The following is a 20940-nucleotide window of genomic DNA, read 5'->3' as shown; positions in this document are numbered from 1 at the left end:
AAATTGAGCTTGGCCTTGGAGATAGGGCAAAGAGCGCAGACATCCGGAGGGACTTCGGAGTAGAGCAGTGTCTCTACTCTGCCAGTTGAGGTGGTTCAGGCATCAGTTCAGAATGCCTCCTTGGTGCCTTTGGAGTGTTTTAATGACTGTTGGTGTCTCATTATTTCAGAATCTCAAGTTAGGAGTAATCTCAAGCAATGTCATACTATTGTGCGTAAATACTGAAGCTGTGAAAACAAGTTTCTATTATTTTCCCAGAGAAGATAAAAGTCCCCAGTACAAGGTCGAGGTAAAACAAAACAAGTGAAATCTTTCCATTTTGTCTCTTCTCCGGTTTCCATGCTAACTGATTAACTCATTTTATGTGGCCTGCGAAAAACTTGCAAAAAGTATAATTTGTGCAATAGAATTCTATGCTGCATTATAGAAGTACAATGTCCATAAAGTACATTCCTGTACGTCCCAGAATGCATCTTGTTGTTGTTATTTGGACACTGCAGGCGTTTAGCTGTTCAATGTCAGTATAAGCTGGATAGCGTCTCAATGTAATTTGTGTCTCAATATCAGATAACTTTTTTCTGGCGCTGGCACTCAAGCCAAGTTGCTGTAGATAGTCACATTCATAGTGCAAAATGCTGTCATTTAATTTTTAAGCAGCTTTACATTTCACATTTGAAACCTTCATTCAAAGCTACACTGACTGAAGCACCCCTTGTTAGTTTTGCCTTTTTTACTCATACTACATTGTATATTTCATTTTTTAAATGCATATATTTATATATTCTCACATTTACCATCAGTCCTTTGAGGACAGTTATAATGCTGATGTGGCCTGGGAAGAAATTGATTTTGACTCCGCTGCTTTAAGGTGCTGTATCTACCAAAATAACCCAGTGCCAAGTAGTATCAGAACTTGTTCAGTCAAATAATACCTGCATTCAATCCTTTCTGTACCCAGTTCTATAAAAAAAAAAAAAACTATTTGTATGTTTTTTCTTGAAGCCAATCATTGCAAACATTACATAACAAGCATTAATGCAATCTCTGACTGGCCCACTACTGCAGCAGCTACAACCCATACAGTCTGTGCTGGTGAAGTCGAGGGCGGTATGATTGACTGAGTTGGCAGTTCAGTGTGCCGAGATACGACCAAAACATTTGAAAGAATGGCTCTACTACATGCCTGTGGTGTCTGATTAAAAAATAAATGTGGAAATTGTGGAAAGATTATTTTAGCAGTTCTTCAGTTCACATAATGAGCATCAATAATGCATCAAAGGAGGTTCTCCATTGGTATATATATATGTCACATTAAGGGTACTGGTATTGGTATCATAATTTTTTAAACCTCATCCAGCTCCAGTGTTAGCTTGAGTTCACTGGAAAATCTTAACCTGGCTTTGCTTTGTTGAACTCTGACAGATTGGGGACACTGACTGAAATACTGGCACCCTTAGAGAGCAATGACACAGTATTTGAAAGATTTGATATGACCTTTAAAGATGTTTCAACATGATTCTTTTAGTCTTTTGGGTGTTTTAGCTCCTGGCTTTCCAGGTTAAATATTGAGAGGCCATCTGTAAGAGGAACAAATCCTTGGGGTGTTCATCATTTAAAGCATCAAGTTTGACTAAGACATTGTGTCTGTGGGTTAATTAAAGACTGTGGTTTGGCCTTCTCTTTTCCTCTCTTAGAAAGTTGTACAGCACACCATGGTTACATGGCACCTCAACTTTGGTGTCTCCATGATGAACCTTTCCTGGAGTATTTCTGATGTTTGAGGACATTTTAGAAGATATAGGGCACCAGACACTATGCAATGTCTAACCTACTTTTACAACCATCTCTACAGGCTGAACACCCTATCTCAGTTTATTTGGTTTGAATAAGGCAGCAAAATATGGGCTCTTTACAATCCTTAGAGCTGGTGTTCAGTATCTAAACCTGAGATAGATTGGTGACATGTCCAAGGGAAGTTGACACCTCATACAGGAAGGTTATTTGAGGTATTTTGCACCATGCATAATACACAATAAATAAGAAATACATGTTGAGTAGAATATTAAAAAAAAGTAACACTTGTCATTTACTCAGGTTCTATTTTTAACTGAAAGGCCTGATGCCATTCAGTTTCAGGGCCCCAATGTCCCTTAGAAACCACAATTCTCAGGCCTTGTATCAGCAGGAAGGTGTCCGCAGTGTACTTTTCCACCATGCTAACAGGCCACAGAAGCCAAAGTTTTGAATAAACCTGTGCTGAAGGAAAGGTATGCCTCAAGTCATCTTTATGTATCATCAATTAGCTCTGGATAGAAACAGCCCAGAGGTGCCAGTATCAGTCTGCATGGACCCAGGTGACTAATGAGTCAATCTACCACAGAAAAGTGGCCAGACGGACATTTTGATGACTCAAATTTGATGTTCCAACAATTTCAACATTGACTTGAACGATGAAGGAAATGAGAATTGATCTTTGCTGAGTCATTCAAACACCAGGGGACAGTGATCTGCTACACCGTCAGTTATGATAACATCTAATATCGATGGATGTAATGACAAAGGGCCAGCTGAAAATATTGCTCCTGCAGTCTACAGATTACAGATGCTTTGATGTGCATAATGTGTGTCAATAATAAAATCTGTACTTGGCTTGTCACATGCAAACACCAATTAAAAGGTCAAATTCTCTTGTTATGAAGCTCTAACTGTTGTTACAGTGATGGTTGGCCATGTATGTCTTCCAACTGGCCCTTGCTGAGTCCTGCCCCTTTTGCTCTAGGCTCCAATATCCATTAAGCAAATTTAGCACCCAGCAGAACCTTGGTCAACTTTTTCTTTTCCTATTTCCTGAGATTAGATACTTGCAGCTAATGCATGTTGTGGATTAACCAGCTAGTTAGCTGGTGTTTTTTTTATCATTAGCTATCAGATATATTTAGCTAGCTAACTATTTATGTAGATGTGGTTCCCCACCACATCTTTAAACCAGCTTCAAAATTTGGTTTTGTTTTCAACATAGACAAGCCTATCACATAGCATACAGGAAAAGAAAGGAAAGGAGAAAGTTGACCGAGGTTTGCTAATCCCCACCTTTAACAGCATCCATCCAATCATAGCTCAGCAACTGTGTAGTTCTAATTAAGTGCTGCCTGGTCAGGAGTGACACATCCAATGTGTGGGAGCCAAGATGCTACTATATTAGAGTAACAGTAGCAGCTCTGTCCAGCTCTTTATTTGGTTTGGGGAGGTTTACATATCAGCAACTCCAGCCAAACTCCTTTAGACACTTTTATGTTTGCTAAACATAAACTCATCCTCTTCAAATCCATTTTTCTTGTAAAAGATAAGTATACTATTTAGAAAAACAAACAATAAAGGATAAATTGAACCACCGAAGTGCTTGCCCAAGTATTTTCTTCTGTAGAGTGAATCCATACCACTCAAGAGCTGTGTTAGAAGAGCAAATAACTTTTTTGTTTTTGATACAATACTGTAATACTGTGACTAGCTGTACTCTGAAATACGCAGTATCATATTTTACAGGGTTCTCATTTTAAATCTAGTCAGCTTGAAATAAAAAAAAAAGGTAGTGTGATCATCAGCTCATGCCAGCTAGCACCGTCTGATAAAATCTGCTAGCTACAGATCATGTCCATGGTCAGTGGCGAAAAAAATGAAGAGTCTCCTTTTGTACTGTACTTCTAAGTGAAATCTAAGATCCATTATTTAAGAAATTGCTGTGAAGTTCAAGTGATAAATCCCCTACCGTTATCTCTGTAAGTTCTATAATTAATTTACTGATTGATGGCAATTTTGTCCATACATAAAGAGGAGAATGATTTTTCTTTAGCACTTATCTATACTTGTTGAAAAACCCACATTAGCATCTGTTAATCAAACTGATGGTTCAGACTCTTTCTTTACCTGCACTTGTTCTATATTGTGTCATTCTGTTGTCAGTCAGAAAGTGTCATTGGAAACCTAAAGAAACTATCACCCACTCAACTGCAGTCAATGGAGGCTTTAAGACAACTCTTAGCTTCACAGCAGAGAAACAAAAGTGCTTATGTGTGAGAAACGTTGCAGATACTGTCTTCTTTTTTTTGTCAAGTCTGAGCACTGATATAATTTTAGGGTGAAGGAGTGTTTTCCTTGAAAGTCTCACCTTGATGATTACACTTCTGAATTCCCTGCATGAGGTAAATAAGTAAATTATACCTTGCTCATGGCTGAATCTCAGTAATGGGCCATGCTCTTTTAGATAAACTAGTGGGTGTGTGAGTATCTGTATGTAAGATGAGCCATGAAAGTGTTTTCAGTTAGTGATGAATGATTTCAGAAACCTCTCCTCTGATTTCATCCTGTGAATGTCATGTATTTGACAGCAAACTGAGTGGCCTGAGATGTGCAGGGTGCATTTTACAGCTTAAGCTTAACAATTATATCACTTTTCATAGAGGCACCATGAGGAAAATGGAAAGTAACTACACTGGAATCATTTAATTATCTTTGAAGTAAATGCAGCTATACGTATTATTAACCTACATGGAAACGTGGGAATTAGCGAATCAAACTGTTGGAGGTTACAAAGGGATTACACTCAAAACTTGATAGCACTTGAACACTCGCAGCACGATAATGGCAAAATGATATTTTTGCATAGTGCAGGCAGAGATCAGTGAAACACTCAAGCAGATAGGAAAGGATTCACGCCGGGCAGTTGTAACTTAGATAATTGGGTCCACAGAAAAGAGTGTATTCTGTGGTCTGATGCGAGGCTTGTCTATCAGCAGCGGGGGAAAAAAATGCTGCTGGCATCGAGGGACTCCTTGTCCAATCTGAGGTAACATCTACCTCATTTAAGGCAAATTTATGGTTTCTGCGACTGTGCAGCATTTGCATTGTTCCATTTACCTTTTATGGTGACTACTGCAGCAGCAGCAGCAGTGCAGTTCATCAAATGAGGATGAATGGTCCAGAGGACACTATTAAATATTTTGAAAAATATCTTCCACTGTAATTAATAATCTGCACTGTTACATAGGGGTGTCATGGTATCCAAAAAATCACAGTACCTCACTTTTGGGTCACGGTTACGGACGCATAAGGCTTAGTTTCTTTTCATTTATTCTGAACAGAGTGTAGTGCAACATACTTTTTTCCATTCAATACCCCTGAGATAGTACAGCCTATAGTACAAACATAAAGCATATATATATATATATATATATACACTTGCTTTATGTAGTGCTGAAACAAAACAAAAGGCAATTGGTCATAAACAGCTATCAACTGAAAAGTATCTCTTTATTTTATAAAAGTACAAAAATATAATATTAAAAAATAAATTGTATAAGGAAGAGAGTTTTCATTTGAGGTAGCAGGCCGGGTACAGCAAGGTAGTATTTATTTGGCAACTGGCAACTTTTCTTATTGTACTGCATTATGCAGTTAAACCTAAATCTAAACTGCAAAACATATACTGTCCCTCCCACAGGCCATATTTTTATGTTGGATGATGTCAAACAAACTGGGGCCGATGCAAAATAAAAGGTAATACAGAACTGAATAACCCCTGGCCCCACTCACCCCTTCAAAGGTACTACAACCCTCACTCATCAAGCTCTATTTTCAGGGTCTCCTTAAAAAAAAAAAACACAGAATGTCCTGGGTTAGTGCAGATCTGCGAGCACTGGCGACTGAGGTGGCAGGTATAGCTAGGTAACATCTTGCCAACATGGCCAGATTAGGATAAAGAGACTCATGAGTGTTCCACCAGCCAAGCGTTGTTGTCACAGATTGCAGTGCACTCCAAGGCCACGTACGCGTACAGTTCATCCTTCAGCCGCTGCTTCAGATCAGGCTAGCTCTTCTTACCCATTTTTAAGAGTGGGCCAAAATGTTCTGCCATGGCTGACTGGCGCTTTGGAGGAGGAGGAGATTCGTCATCTGATTCTTTTGCCACTTGCAGCAGAGTGGCTCCTGCCTGTGATGAAGTGAATGGACTGGTCTCTGTGGTCTCAGCCTGCAGTATGTCTTAGTTAAGACAGTGAAAATATATTAACTTAAGGATAAAATTAACACATTACCTGTTGTTCTGCTCGGCTCTTCTGGGATGATGAGTTCTTCATGGACTCTCAGCTGACTGGCATGTCCCTGGCAGTGCGAGTGTCATCCTCATTTTCTTTCATGGCATGTTTTTTCAGTGCTCAGTACTGTAGCGATTGTCCTCAAAGGCTTCATGATCTCAACCACCTTCTCTGCAACGAGCACCTCCGGGTCAGTCAGACTGGATGTGTCCTTGTTTTTGACGACCCTTCCTGTCGGCGCGGAGTAAACAGCAGTTTTCCGCTCAAGGCCCTGCTCAACCATCTCATAGCTGGAGTTCCAGTGCATGGCCACGTCCATGATGAGGCTGTGCTCTTTCAAGTGAAACATGTCCTGTTTAGTCTTCAAGATATGGGCAGCTGTTGTGCTGCGGTGGAAAAAACCAACAGCTCCTCGGTTTTTCCCAGGAGTCGAGATAACTGTTTGACTGCCGTTCCTTTCTGTGATGCTAAATTCAAGGTATGGGCAAAGCATCCTTTTTGTGGACCCAGTCTTGCTTCATTGATGGCATTAAAAGTGTTTGTGGCATTGTCTGTGGTCACAGGGATTGTTCAGGACTTGTCAGTTTTCCACTCTGCCACTGCTTTGCTAGGTGAGTGCTACTGTGCTGTTGATATATAACTTTTGTCAGTAGAACTGAACTTTTCATTTCTCATTCAGAGTTGATGTAGTGGGCTGTGACCGTCAGATAGCTTTGGGTAGCACGGCCTGTCTGTAGTAGGTGCAACAGTGGGTGCAGCTGACAACTCGTTCTCAATCTTTTTACATATGCGTCTGTAGATGGCAGGGACCACAGAGGAGCTCCTGTTCGAACGGCAGGGGACTTTGTAATGAGGCTCAAGCACTTGGAATACATACTTGAAGCCAAGTTCCTCTACTACATTATAAGCGCACATATATGCTGTTATGTAGGTGCCATTTACCTCAGTTATCTTTTGGCCCCGTCTGACGTCTCTGAGAGGCTGCTTCTCCTTTAGAGCAGAGGTGATAAGTGTTTTTTCTTCCCCTTTTGTTTTTTCCTACCACCACTAAGCTCCACATCAGGGTGATGTCATCTGACGTGCATCAGCAAGCCACATACTATACTTCTGCTAAGAAACTTAAACACACTGTCCTCGTCTCATCCACCACTCAGTCTCTGTCACCATTGTAGTCCACATGGAACCCAAAATAGTCCCACACATCTCATTTGAAAGAAGCAGGCGGGTCTTCTAAGTCCTTAATCTCATTTGCACTCGCCATATTCACATATTGTCATTATAGTTGTCCTTGTTTTGCTGCATTGTCTTCTTCTGCTGTTCTTCTTTTTTTAATGACAGTTGGCAAACAGTGTTGATTTACCACCACCTGCTGGATTGGAGTGATGCCTCACTTGCCAGAATGTGTTTAGTGTGACTGAGTCAGTCAGAAAAGCAGATGTATTTGTTTTATTTGTTGTGCACGTACCATGTAACGAACCGTGAAGCCCATGCTGTAGCCTGACAGGCCTACTGTTACACTACTGAAAATGCCCAAAGTCATGGTTGAGATTTCATGCGACAGACGTGATCTGATGGTTTTGAAATCAGTCGCTTTTGCTTTTTTGTTAGAGTTTTGTCAGATGCACTTTGGAGTAAAACAGTGCACATCTGTCCGGTCTTTTCACCACAACTCTGTATTGAATAATGAAAAATGACAGTAAAACTGTGTTTCACACATGTGGGCCAAACTATGGGGTTGATCCATATGGACTTTGGACTTGCAACGATCAACCCGTACTTGCATGTGTGATCAGTGGACCTGGAGCATGTCCGCAGCTAATCTTGCATACTTCTGGACTGATGAGCCAATGGACAAACCCTTTCCTGTGCCTCCACACTGTCGACAGCATGTCTTTGGTTCATCCTTTATATGTGAACGTACATCTCCACGGTGTGTTGAGGAAATTTCTTCACACAGTTTCTTGCTACAAATGACCACTCGTACTCAAGAATTAACTGGTGAAATTTTGGTTGTCAAAGCTCAAGGTCACTGTGATTTCATAAAGCTTGCTTTTGGCCATATGCTAATTATGACAAAATCAATCAAAATGCTGGTGATTGCAAAGGGGTGACATCCAAATGTTCTTTTCAGGTTGCCTTGCGGAGATCTGAGTGCACTCCTCTAGCTCAAAATATATTCAAATTGGATTTTATTTCCCTTTTCACAGATAGTTTAAGTCATTTTGCAGTGCTAATAGTTCACTCCACTCAGGGTATAAATTGAAGATTGTGCATATTTTCTGTGGACAAACAGCTTTACAAAACTATTTAAGATATCCCTGAGTAGCATTTTCTGTATTCATTTTAAACTATTTGGGTGCCATGAAAAAAAAAGTCTTTTTTCATAGCAAAGCTTCCGCCTTAATATTACTCAGGGTGCTATTTATCTTCATGCTGAGGTGGATATCAATTAGGTGAGTCAACCATGTAATTGATTTCCACCCTGTTACCTTTAGCTCTGGTATTTGTGATGTTCAGACAGCGCTACTGTTGCCTGTCTTTTTCTGCTGCCTTGTGTCAACACCTCCACACGTACATGCTCTTTATTACAATCATGGGGATAAATATGATCTATGTAATCCATTTAGGCCACATGATCCGCCGCTCATTGTGATTTCATTAACTGACGCTGCACACGGGCGCAAGATGGACACCAGGTCATTACCAAGTCACTATTACAGCCATTACAATAAAATCAGATATGAGAACAAATTACATTTTTGTCCCATCTAAATGACTGTCTGATCTGCAATGACTGCTGCCTGACCAACCATTCCTCTCACGTAACGGGGGAAGGTTGTATGCACCTCTTGCTCTTGGCAATTTGAATAATTCACTCAGATGTGTGGATGCGATTGGTCCTGCGACCTGTGTCTGTGCGGTCTACCTCACTGTATGCAGCGAAGAGATAAGAACGTGAATCACAGACAAGAGATTCCTCAGGGAGGCTTGAGGAGCGGAGCAGAGAGGGGCAACCCGGGGTCAACTACCTGCCCAAGAATGACAACTCCTGCCAAGGAGATGTGGGAGACTTACAAGATAAGTCTGGGTTTTTGATAGGTTGAGTTTTGAGAGAATATGATAAACTGGGATTTTAAGGTTTTATGCCCCTATCTGACGCTACAGGTTGAAAAGGAAAATGAAACCAATCCTAAACTGTGCCATAACAAATCCGAGCCAAGAATGAGGAGAGAATAAATCACAAGAATATCAGAGAAAAACTGGAGTAGAAATGCTTGCAAGGAGTCATTTCAGAGCTATGATTATTTTCACCAGTAGGATATTTGCCTCTTTCCTCGCTTAATACATTAAGGCACTGAATTGTTTAATTTCAGGTATTCTTATTGAAAGGATAGTTCAGATTATTTGAAGTGGGGTTGTATGAGGTACTTAACCATAGTCAGTCTATTACCTGTAGATGGCAGTCGGCATGCGCCCACTTTGGAGAGACGGCAGGAATATCAGTGTAGGAAGCTAAACAATGTACTGTAGCAAAATGTATTTTAGCCACCTTAAAAAAGTCAGTTTAAGTATACGTTTTATTTTGAAATTTTTACTTTGCTGTCAGATAGCTTTTTACTATGGGAAACTGTTGTTAGATAAGCCAAATATTGCTCGCTCCAAACCCACCAGATTCCTTTGGCAAAAACATCAGAGGTGGGGGGACTCGAGTCACACGACGTAACAGACAGATGACACATTAGAGCTTGACTTTTTAAATTAGATGTTTGCATTGGTCTAGATAGTTGTTTTTGAAACATGATTGGCTTATTTTCTTATGAAGTGCTTGCAAACCTGGCAACCTACTAAGATGTGGCAGACCAGCAGAAACATTTGAAAATTAAAATGAATTTAGAATTAAGGGTCGATGACCTTATGGCGTTAAGAAAAATAATTAAGAAAAGAATAGCCAAGGCTGCAGCTCAAAAATCAGTAAACCAACACAGGATCCAACTTCATTGGTCACTACAGAATTCTCAAAGAAACAAGCATGAATAAGATATAAACACGTTAATAGCTAACACAGCTACGTGCTGAATTTTGCAACCTTGTGCAGCTCTTGTAATTCCACTCTCCATGGTTGTTCATTTTGGAGGCTTGTTATTTCTTGCCAGAAAATGTCAAAGATCAGTAGGGCAAGCTCACACTGAGCGTCCCCAGCTTCTGTCAAGGTACTCAAGAGGTCATAATATGATCCTTTTCACCAGGTACCTTTCAGGGTCTTTGACTTATTGTCCCCTGGCATACTGGCTCTTTTTGTTTTGTCTTGTCTTGTTTTGTCATTTTGAAGATGATTTATTTGCACGTTCATATATCGTAACTCAGGTTGCTATTGCAAGGACTGCTTTGTATGTTTTATGTTTTGTCTTGGTGTCTTATTTGTGTACATGGCCTGTAGAGATTAAGGATGTATTGACAAGCTCTCTCACTCATAGGGAACTATGGTGAGTCTTAACTTCTCGACTTCGAATGTTCCTGGTATAAAGACTAAAATGTTGTTATGCCAACTGGGCATCTGCTGTAATACGCTGATGATGAATAACAACCTCATACAACCTCACTTCAAAAAATCCAAACTATCTAGTAGATTCATGACAAAATATCAGCAGCTGCTTAATTTTGATCACAGTATGTGAAATTATCCAGATCTAATTTCTTGCCAGTGTTTTGTGCACCAGCTGTCTTTTCACCACTTCAAACTTACAGTACTGGTAATATTTTAACTCAAGACCACCTCATGTTTTTATCTCTGTGCTAAAAGCGATATTGATGTTTGCTAGAATTTTATAGTTTGGGGCATCACAGCTCATGCTAGTAAGATTTTTTTAATCTGTCGGCATAAACTGTGAGTGTCCTTGTATTTTACCATAACGCTGTAATCCAGAAAATTAGATCAAATGAAATGGAGAAGCAACTGCAGTAACACAATGGAGGACACCAGTGTGTTTTTCTGCTGATAGTCATGATAGAGGAAAACATGTTCTGTAAAAGATCATAGTTTTGATGGCAAGGCACGCTGTGCTCTGCATGTATACAGCACTAAGATGAAATTCCTGCGGAAAGATAAGTGTGGGACTGTTCAGTTGGATGTCATTCATAAAGGCAGTGGTCCACAGAGAAAAGAAAATACATTCTGACTACCAGATGGAGTGATGAATGTACCCTTTTTTCTATCCTTTTTCACCATCCTCTTTAATATTCTGTCAACATAAACTATGAAGGGTTACTCATGGAAATAAAGAGGCAGAAAGGGAGGTAATTTTACTTGCAGCCTGCAGGTCCAATAATTTGTTTTGTGGTCCTTCTGGGTTCTCATGTACTCTAAAGGCAGCACTGCTCAATGCTTCAAGGTTAACACTGAAGTGCTGTTTTCATCCGCACATTCCTGGAAAAGCAGAGTGCCTCAGTCACTAAAAGCTCCTGTCTCTGTCTACTGCTCTGTATGTGTGTGTACGCGCGTGCAAATGAGTGTGTGCGCATGCATGCACGCCTTTTCTTTCTGCCTACACACATGCACCATCTATCAAAAGGCCGCTGTGTTCCCTGAAGTGGAAAAAGGAATGTTATTCCACCTCAAACTGTTGCGAATACAAACACAGGCAGTCTCTGTTTAGCCCCAGTGTCAGGCTAAGTTATGCTAAATCTCAGTCATGCTAGGGGTTACCTTGAAGGACCTCTGTGCAGCATCTGTCTGCACAAAAATGGATATCTGGTCTCTCAAATTGGACGCTATCATCCGCAGTACGTCATCATGAGGATTTCAGATGAAATGAGTCCTGGGTCACAGATCATGCACTGATAAGCCCTAACCCTAAGACCCTAATGTTCAAAAATGAGTGCTGCAGTCCAAATAGTGGCTTAGAGCCATAGATGTCACATTAAACAGGTGGAAATCCAATTTAGTGTATAATCTATGGTTGAGGTGACTTGTTTGTCCCACCCCCTTCTTTCCAGACTCAAATGTCAGGCAGGTTTGCTTGCAGGCTACAGAAACACTGGACCTACATGTGCGTCAGGGTACTTCAGTTAACTTTGTCCTTTGCTGTTTTTGCCCGCTAGTCTCATCTATGTTGAGAAGAAAAATACATTTTGTTTTGCTAACACTAGCTAACTTGATACATGACCCCATATGCTGCTTTTAAAGGAAAAGGAGAAAATCAACTGAGATGCCAAGTTTACTCAACTGTTTTTGGAGCACAGAGCAAAAAGGGGCAGGACTTAAGAAGGGTTAATTGTCTGCTGATGTGAAACTAAGCCTGTTATCCCGAAAACAGAAGTTCACTGTCCCAAAAATATGCACTCTGGAGTTGGAGCTCAGTGACTGCCTGCCTTACTGACCGCCAGACTCCATTAACTTATCGCTTATTTTAAGCATTGTACTCCTTCTAATAGATTATTAATGATTTCTTGCCACTTGTAATCATGCAAGTGTTCACTCAGTGAATATTCAGCATTATTGTTTTTTTTTTTTTTTTATCTCTAATAAAAGTGAAATGTGCAAACATGAATAGACGTTTTGGAGTGGAATGGAAATTGCAAAGGGCAGCATGCTGACTGTAGCTTTGTTTTCAGAAAAGCCAGTATTTCAACGTAGACTGTTTTCTTAATCTCTGATGACATATCATGGTCATTTTATGATTGAGTACAGTAAATACATATTTCTCCTTTAAGATCTGATGTGAAACTGACAAGATTACAGTGAAGAGGACAGCTTCTTATGCTGGTCAAAAGTAAACATCAAGGGGAACCCGAGAGCGTGTTGAATTGCTATTACACCTCACCAGTGGCAAGTCTACCTGACATGACAAGTCTGAATTCCTATCTTTGTGAGAAGATGCTGCTAGATGTAGTCTGATCATTACTGGAAAAAATCATTGTAGATGTGTGGGCAAAAAAAAAAAAAAAAGAAGAAGAAGAAGTCAGCAGTGGGAGTTACCTTGATGCTATCAACGACAGAGAGTCTGGAGATTTGAGCATCACAAGGATGAGTAATACAGCATTATTTTTCTTTTTGGTGCATCTTTTGTTTCCCCGCACACATCACAATGGCTGACTGATCTGAGGGTTTCTGGTCTTTGAACGGAGCTACTGAAATGTTCAAAATCCCACTTTATGACAAGCGCCTTTTTGAAATTTTCTGCGCTTGGCCATTTCCCTGCGATTCCAGACTTTTCAGATACAGAGTGTTGAGCAAATTAGCTTGCTGCCTGTCATCCCACCTATCAGGGAAAGATAGGAGGTAGGTAGGCCCCTGTGTCAGTGATGTTGTATGTGACAGTTTGACAGCCGAAAATGCTATTACCAGTGTGCCAGTTTTCCTTCCATCTGTGCTGTTATCCTCTAGCTTCTTTGGATAACGTTTTTCCTACCGCAGTCATCATGTACTTTGCATTGATTATGTTTCTGCTTCGGTGCAATATGGAGACTGCAGAATGGATGTCTCTTTTCTGTGTGGAGGTAAATTTCCTTGTCATGCCCAGCGGTTAATAAAGTTACAGTTTCAGGTTAATTAGTCTTCGGCACTTGTTTGGCCAAGGTACATAATTACTTAAAAATCTTACTTTGACAAAAAATTCTTAACTCAGGGTTCCCACACAAGATTTTTCTAAAGCTATCAGACTTTTAAAAGGTTTCACATGTGACCAAAGCTCCATACTGAGGCCATCTCCATGGCAACAACAGCACTGCTCCTTCAAACTTTCCTACATTTTTCTTTTTTTTTTCTTCTTTTATTGCTGAAACAAGTTAACCTGCGAACCAAACAAATCTGCCGAACACACGTTTTCATTTGTCCTGGCAGATACTTTTGGCCACTGCTCCATTCAGACAGAGTTCCACCTGCCTTGGGTCCGGTCAGGCCAGTCACAACTGTTATGACAGACAGAAGAGGGTCACTGGTCCAGATTTGAGAAGTCACACATTTCAGTGCTCTGACTGGTTGTAGGCCTTACATCCAGTCAGCAGGTCCACTGGGCCTCAGCGCAAAGCCTCAGGCTACCGAAACTCAGATCAAACAGTTAAACTAGGTAGTGCTGATCAAATATGAATAAAGATTCTGTTACTGCATGGCCTATTTCCCGCCTAAAATACGCAGAGACATATTTTAATGCACTGTTTAACTATCAAAGAAAAAGATCGCGACAAGGCAAATGCCATTCTATGCCCTGCATGGAGATGGACTAAGCAGCGCGACATAACTCAGCTAATGTCTTGCCAGAAATATGAAACGGAGGAAATGGGACTCAGTCTGGCCAAGCAGCTGTAAATCGGAGAGTGTTGTGCTCACGTTTTGCAGAGACCCGCTCCATCACATCATCCAGGATCAAATGCTTTACAGGTCGATTGTGTTTCGAGTGCGGGGAGGAGGACTCTGCGTTTACTGTGATGATGACTGGTGCTCAAACGCAGTCAAAGTTGGTGGACGATGTTTCCCGATGTCAAACCTTTTATGTGAAGATTTCAGACCTTATTATCACTATCTTATTGCTACTATTTACATTCCCACAGATGCAAATTCAAGAAATACACTATAGAATTATTTAATGGGTATATACATATATATATCCTTATATATTGTTTTGTTTAATTTATTTTATACTTTATTCTGTTCTATTCTAAATTTTATTATCTGTTTTATGTGCATGAAGGGACTACAGCTTTCATTTTGTGTGCAGCCCTGTATTATATAATGATAAATACATTACCTTGATACCTTGATGTTTTAACAACCAAGTTATCTCCATGACAACTGAGCAAACTCCATCCACTAAGGAATACCATGAGATACGACTGAACGCTGAGGGGGAAAAAGGGATTTATTTGTCAACTACTGTTCCATGGTCAAGTCTGAACTGTCATGCTGTTTAATGTTACAGTTACGCCTTTACACAGTTACACACCGGATTATGTCCATAGTTTTTAATTCAGTGCAAATGTGCCTGTTTAATATATCACTGTTCTCTCAGCGAGCAATATTGATAAGACAAACATTTTCAGATATACTTTTAATGCAGAAAAGAATGACTCAAATCTCACTTCTTTCACAGCATGTGAGCTTTTTTTGTCAGAGTGATGCTTGTCAAGAAGAGTCACAGCATGGTTAATTACATGTTATTACACTCAGTTCAACTGAATCCCCACAGGCTGTGTATTAGTGCGGCCAGCGTACTGTAGGTATAACACTGAGATGTGACGATCAACTAATGATGACCACTGGGGCTTCAGTAGTGAAAACTGGGTCACACTGATTGAAAAGGTGGTTCAAGTCTCTCACTGTTAGTGTTCACACACAAACAACCATAATATTTTTGCATCTGAGTAAGTAGTAAGTAGTGCGAGGTAATTTTGGACGTGGAAATAATTCAAGATGATCATTTATCAACTGTCAGTGCCATGAGTACCTGCTGATATAATTATACCGTTTTGTTATTTTACAAAAGTTTGTTGTCCAAATCAGTGGTTGATGAAGTTTTTGTATTGCCTGTTTTGTCTGATGTTGTGCAAACTGCACCAAACATCACTTTGAGCTGAAACAATTGTGTAAATTAGTGTTTCCCCTATAATTGTACAGGGAATGGGAACCCCCGCCAGGCCAAGAGAACATTTCTTTTTAATGTCACCGGTCCAACGGAAGCTCTTACGGTCAAAAACTAAATAAAGGCAAACACTGCCAATCTGGCCGGGACCCAGAGTAGTTGAAGAACCCCCAACATAGCCAGAGGTTTGTACGAAACTACCCATGGCAGATTCCAATTTGTTGATCTCACATCATTTTAAAGCAAATTGAATACTGCCTGCCATCCTACAAGCCTTTGTTTGCTTAGGGTTTTTTTCAGTGCATACCACCAGGCCTGAATAAGATTCTCCTCTAATCTTAGAAACTGTTTTGATAATTAATTAGATGATTTCGGTCAGTTTTTAGATAAAAAATTCTAATGATTATCTGGTTTCAAGTCATTAAATGTGATTATTTGTTGATTTTACACTCGTTTTTGGGGTTTTGGCTGTTGGTCAAAACAAAAGAAGACATCAGAAGAAGACAATGGGGTTTATGAATTTTGAAATGAAAAATGTGAAACATTCATGAGTTGTTGCTAGCACTGCAGCTAATGTTTTCTCAGTTAATTGTTTTGCCTAAAGGTCAGAAACTTCTGAAAAATACCTATTAAAATCCCTCACAGCCTAAAGTGATGTATTCATATAGCTTGGTTTATTTTAACCAGCAATTCAAAACATAAAGTTTTTCAATTTACTGTCATATATGCCAAAGAAAAGCATCAGATGCTCACATTTGCTCGGGGGTCAGTACAGCATAAATGAACATCCCCCTCACATGCACAAACACATTGAGTCCACACTCACACACTCCATTACAAATCACATTTTCTGCTTTTAAATGAACATTAGTATCACTGCTGTTTCTTGCTGTTGCTGTCAAACATATTTCATTACTACTAGTTTGCCATCACTGGTATTATTTTTTGTATTTTTCTGCATTTCTGAGTTCTTAATAACTTTGTGTCATTTTTATTTAGGTGGAGGCTTCAAATAAGCCTTCTGAGTTTTTTGCACTGTATATTATTTGCCATCTTTACCTTTTTTGTACATATTTTTATAACTATATATAACTATATATTTGAGAAGTTGAAATCAGTAAATATTTATTATTTAATTATCAAGATAGCTACAGATCGTTGCAGCTCTACATCAGTCTGAACAATTCATATATAATTGTGTTTTTCATCAAGCAGCAAATGTATGCAACACATTTATTAATATTCTTATGTACTGTGTATAGTGTGGTATTTATCTATCCGTGTAATAATTCTGGTTGTACTGGGTCATTGTGGGCAATATTGTGAATCAGCAGCTGTGTTAATTTTTCAGGTATTTTATTTTTATTTTGTTACTAATATTTTGTTACTGATCTCAAGGCACACTTTTTTGTTTGTAGTTTTGTCTGAGGTTTATTGCAGTGAAAGGGGATTAAAAATATATTCAACACTTTGGAATATTCTACTACATTGTGAAATGAAAAGTTCAGCTAAGAAATGCATTTAGATAAAAAAAATGGTCGATGCACAAAAAGATAAAAGTCTATCTAATCTTCCCCAACATTATTCCATTAAAAATTTTCATTATTGTCATTGTCACTGCTACTTTATCATTGATTCTGTGACATATTTAGACTTTTCTGTCGAATTTCCATGTGTCAATCTATTATACTTAACATTTGTTAAAGCTGTTATGTCTAAAGAGGGCCTTGCTCTTACATATAGAAATACGTAAGCTGCAGTCCATATCTCTCCTGGTTATTACCACTGCACGTCACTGCTGCTCTCCCAGTGTGCGTCATTGTGACACACTGTGGACCAGGTTTCGGATTGTATGTGTGAAATGTCACTTTGAATCAGTCAAGTCAAGTCAATTTTGTTTATGCAGCCCAGTATCACAAATCACAAATTTGTCTCAAGGGCCTTGCAGATCTTACAACACCCTCTATTTCTACGACCCTCCATTCAGATAAGGAAGAAGGAACAAAGATTTATCATAAAAAAATCAGCAGACCTTCAGTTGCAGCATTATGTAGCTTCACTGCGTGGCAGTAACTAGTATGAAGTGGGATTGCAAGGACAAATTCTTTGTATGTGCACAGAGTGAGAGATGTCTGAGCTGAAAGTGTATTCACATACAGTTTTCCATACTACTTATATGAAAGACTTTTAATTTAAAAAATGAAAGCTTCTTTGCTTACATTACAAGTCTTGTGGAAAGGGAATTTTTAAGTATTATATTGGGACTTTTATTCAGGCATGAAAATAAACAGTTGGGTGTAATGCTGGAAAAAGATCCCAGAACTATGAATTTGTGCAGTTCTGATTGTTTGTCTGACCTTTTTTTAACGGGATAGTTCACCCAAAAATTAAAATTTAGGAAATACATACTGCCAAGTTAACTTATAACACGTTACAACACGTTTTTGTCCTAAGTCTTCACTGTAGATCCTTAGCTTGGAGCCACATTCACATGTGTGTGCACACCGTCTGAACTGAATGTGTGTGGCGTGACGGTGGGCTTTAGGAGACTTGGATTACACCAGATGGAGGCATTGGTTTTGTTTTTTGTTTTTTAATGTTTGAAAGTTGGTCACCATTCACTTAAATTGTTTGTTGTTTTAATAACTGTACTAATTTAACTTGTAAGGAGCAATTTGTTCTGCTGCATTTGAGTTATTTTGAAATAATTCAGAAGAGATGTTTCAGAAGAGATCATGAGACACTGAACATTATTTAAAATTGTGGGAAATTAGTTTATCCAAAATTTTCCTCAGACACGTCTTTGAGAAATCAAACAGCATTGCCTACATTTTTCCTGTAATTTGCAGAATGGATTTTATAATCCAATTACTTTGATCTGACACTGATTAAAGTTTTTAGCTAAATACTGGCATGGCTCTACAACTTTTTTTTCCGGGGGACCCACTTTTTAAACAACAAACCATCATGACCCAATTCACAACAGGCCTTATCCATAAATCTTGAGAGGAGTTTATTTATGCATAAATGAATCATTCTTGACTATTTTTTACTGGCATTTCAATAAAAATGCGTGTTATTGAAAACAAATAAACAAGGCTTTATAAATGAAAAATAAATGCATTTAGTTAACAGGCGTTAACAGGCCATGTCATTGTTTTTATTTCCACTAACCCCTTAAACAGTATAGCACATTTTGGCCCACTTCAGAAACAATACAAAATAAGTGTATTTAGGGAAACAATCTACACAATATACAAAAGTGTACTACAGATAGAAATCTTAAAGTTGCGGAATTTCTTCCTAGAATTTAACTTTTTATTTTGTGACCCAAATAAAATCTCCCGAGACCCACCCGTGGGCCACGACCCCGTCTCTGCGAGTGACTGATCTACAGCACGGACAGTCTGTGGGTCAGTCGGGTGTTTGGTCCACCACGGTGGCCCAGACTGAAGAATATCAACAACTATTAGAGGTATTACTGAGAAATTTGTACTGATATTCACGGTCCCCACAGGATGAACCCGAGAGACTTTTGTGATCCCCTGACTTTTTCTGTAGGACCAACTTTTTACAGTTAAAGTCTAAAGATCCAGGGGGATCTGTGGGCAGAGTATGTAAGGAATGTAATATTTATAAGTATGTTTTCATTAGTGTATTATCACCTGAAAATAAGAATTATTGTGTTTTTGTTGCCTTTAAAACATTGTTTTCCAGCTCTGGACCTGGGGGCACACTGCTCTGCATGTTTTATATGATCAGCTCATCATCAAGCCTCTGCAGAGGCCTGATAATGACCTGTTCAATTAAATCAAGTTTGAGCAGAGGGAATATCTAAAACATGGCAGGCAGTGGGTTTCAAGGACCAAGGTTGAGAAATACTGCCTTAAGGCCTTTTACAACAAAAGTGTTTGTTTTTGTGCAGTTAATATACATGTTAATATGAGCCTGTATGCAGCCAACACAAGCTTTCACGTCAATTACTGAAGTTTGCTAAGCAATATGGTGGCTTTTTTGCTCATAAATATAAACAAAACAAAACAAAAAACAACCAGATGAGCTTCAGTAGGATAGACTTGTGTATATCAGCCTTTATCAGTCTAGAGAAAATGTTCAACTTCCAACCAGGCAACCTCTCTCCTTTGGAAGTGTATAGATGAACCAAATGCACACTGTGCACAGTTGGAACTGTTTACTAATCATATAATACATCTTACCTGTGGCAGCTGCTTCTCTGGGTCAATCAGCTTGCTGAAATTACTTCTCTGCGTCTTCAAGCTTGGTGTCGGCTGTCATCACTTAATGTTTATTCCATCATTTTTGCCATGACATGATTGTCTTTTGAAATCCCTCTTTTGATTTTGTTTTGTGTTGTTTATATGGATTTCTGTTGTTGTGTAAACGTCTTTAGAACGGGTCTTTTACATCTGCAGAGGGAGCAGGTTCCTCCATGGAGGCCCCTGTGTTGAACCGCATGTTTCTAAAGCAGCCCAAAACAGACCAACCAAATACTGGCTTTAGATAAAGTCTTTTCATCCTACGTTTTTCATACATCTTTTTGCCACTGTAGGTCATCCTACATGCTTGGAAGGGGAGGGTGATGCAAGCAGTATTCAGTTCACCCCTGGATACTACAAAATCCTACACACTGGTCCTTTCTCTTGTCTGATTCTTTCGTTTATGAACTACCCTCAAAACCAATTACCATCCCATCAGACTCTAATGCACTTTGTGTTTAGCACGAATTAGCAAATGTTAGCATGCTAACACACTAAACCACGATGGTACACATTAAACCTGTTGAACATTAGTATGTTAAGAGCCTGTTGTTATGCTGAAATAAGCTTTTAGCTCAAGGCACTGCTGTACAGAAGTGGAGCCTCACAGGGAGCAAAAAACACAGATCAAAACAGGTGAAGCCGTGGTGGTGCTGCCTGTTGCATTCAGACAGTAACACCACATCAATGTTCTGCTTAAGGACACGTGTTCTGTTAAAACTACAAGCTGTGTTAACTGAATATTTTCATTGACTGATGATGATGATTATTATTATTATTATTATTATTATTATTATTATTATTATTATTATTATTTTGTAACAATGATGGTAAAAGTTGCAGGCCGTTAATCCATTTTGACAGATTAAAACACTGAGGGTGTTCGTGGTCAAGAGTTGTATCGGTTGCAGCGATGGAGAGATCACCTTAAGCCATTTCAAAGACGGGTACAGAATTCTTTGTAATCACAAACTCACTGGGACATCATATATTTCAGGT

The sequence above is a fragment of the Lutjanus erythropterus genome, chromosome 17, assembly GCF_056507025.1.
Source record: "Lutjanus erythropterus isolate fLutEry1 chromosome 17, fLutEry1.hap2, whole genome shotgun sequence".
NCBI classification, from domain to species: domain Eukaryota; kingdom Metazoa; phylum Chordata; class Actinopteri; order Lutjaniformes; family Lutjanidae; genus Lutjanus; species Lutjanus erythropterus.
This window is presented reverse-complemented; position numbering follows the sequence as displayed.